The sequence below is a fragment of the Myxocyprinus asiaticus genome, chromosome 8 (assembly GCF_019703515.2).
Source record: "Myxocyprinus asiaticus isolate MX2 ecotype Aquarium Trade chromosome 8, UBuf_Myxa_2, whole genome shotgun sequence".
NCBI lineage: Eukaryota > Metazoa > Chordata > Actinopteri > Cypriniformes > Catostomidae > Myxocyprinus > Myxocyprinus asiaticus.
The window spans coordinates 51,525,486-51,527,454 of record NC_059351.1 but is presented as its reverse complement, the minus strand read 5'-3'; the positions used below and the strand labels follow the sequence as shown (position 1 = coordinate 51,527,454).

Genomic DNA, 1,969 nt, shown 5'->3' with positions numbered 1-1,969 from the left:
TAATCAATAAAACGGTTCCACGTCTAGACAAAGCATATCTTAAAAATAGCAATCCACTAATATACAAAAGGCAATTAGAATACGGAGTTTGAAACTGAATGTTTCTGAGTGCTCCTTTGTTGAAACTGAGTCCAGTGTGGTTTGACATGTTGATCATTTGATTGAGCTGTAGACCACATACACTGATCTGGGGGAAATGAGTCAAGAACATTTTAATTTGCAGTTTCAGAATGATAGGAAAATTCATAATTTCAGTGTTTCATATAAATGAGAGCTCTGATTGAACATTGAATATGTAATACATGGGCCTCAATGTTGCATCACGGTTCAAACTGTTTCTCACCCGCTGGGATCAGAGGTATCATGCATTATAAAGTTGATGTTCTGAAAGTCCTTGTCTTCAGTTTTGTTCTTGTCTCTGTTTTTTAAGTGTTGGACACTGACATATTGAACCTCATCAACATCTCCAGACTCAGAGTCATCTCCTGCAGCTGTTTGTTCATTTCTGGAACTGTTGGGTTTCACGGGTCCAATGCTGGCATACAGAGCAGCACTCTGATTGGTTGATTCTTGTGGAGAAAGTGAATGGCTATTGGTTGGATCTATCCCTGCTGATCTTCTAAAGTTATTCTCCTGTGGTGTTGGAAAATAAAACACAACTGAATCTAATAACAGATCATCTAGAGAAGAACATGAAAACTGAATTACATACAGTTAAGTTTTCCAGATTCGCTTTGTGTAAAATATTTCTCAAGCTACAGTACACGATTGTCTAAGTGACTTACAACATCCATTTATACGTGCATTTATAGTTACATGCTAAATCTACATCAGGTAATTCACATGAAGAAACAAAGAAGATTCAACAGCTGAGCTTTCATTCTCCTTAAACCAGGTGTTGATGGGTTTGAATCACTGCTGCAGGTCAAAGTCACTGAATCACCCAAAACTATTTCACCAGATCCACTGATGGACACTGAGACTTTCTTTGGAGGATCTAAAATAATAAGGTGTTACTCTCCAATAATTCATCACTTGTCTAGAGGTGAATCTGAATGAGTTTTCCACACATCTGACAGAGAGAGTGACCGCAGGAGATGGGAGATGTTCATGTTGTGTCACTGCACAGCTGTAGTTTCCTGTATCATCACTGCTGACTGACTGCAACAAGAGTTCATTTGTACTGAGAGATCCTGAGAAAGGTTTGCTGTTCTTGTACCAGGTATAATTAGCACGCTTTCTAAGGTTGCAGGTGGTCTTACAAACTAAAACAGCTGAATTTCCCTATATGACCTCTTCAGGAATCTCCACTCTGAGCTCTGAAACAAAAGGGCATTTTATTGAAATTGATATATGGAAGAGAAATTATGTATATATTCAAGAATTGTGTAAAATGTGTCAAACCAATATTCAACTCATTCTTGTGAAGTGTGGAAGTTTAACTGTACCTGTTACTTTGAGCTCAATGCCAGGATGACCCAGACATTTTTTATCTTTCACATTGGTTAGGATTCTGAAGCAGAACTCATTTTCATCCTTAAATGTTACTTTACTCAGTTTGAGAGAGAAATTTTCTTAATGATGTACTTAACTCTGTCTTTGAAATGTGGATCATCAGACAGATCAAGAGTCTCCTTGCCTGAAACTGGATTTATGGTCCAAAATGTCTGTCACAGAGAGATGATTTGGGTGTGTATAACTGCCTGATAGAAGTGTTGTTTATCCTTTTATGGCATATTGTCAGGTGTTTTCTGTTGATTCATGTCTTTTATTTTGAAATGTTAGTTCCTGGTTCATGTCATGTGTTCCTGTTTCCCTTGTCATGTGATTCCTGTTTTCCCTCCATGTTCTTGTGTCATGTTTTCATTGGATTATTGTTTAATTAGTTTGTTATGAGTTCTGTTTGTTCATTGGTTTATGTTCTCCCATGTCTTGTATTTAAGCCCTCATGTTTTCATTGTCTAGTGGT

At 37.3% G+C, this 1,969-nt stretch overlaps 1 pseudogene; it reads right to left on the bottom strand.

The window, feature by feature from the left end:
* Positions 1 to 339: 339 nt before the first annotated feature.
* Positions 340 to 1,707, bottom strand: LOC127444805 (B-cell receptor CD22-like; annotated as a pseudogene).
* Positions 1,708 to 1,969: the final 262 nt, after the last annotated feature.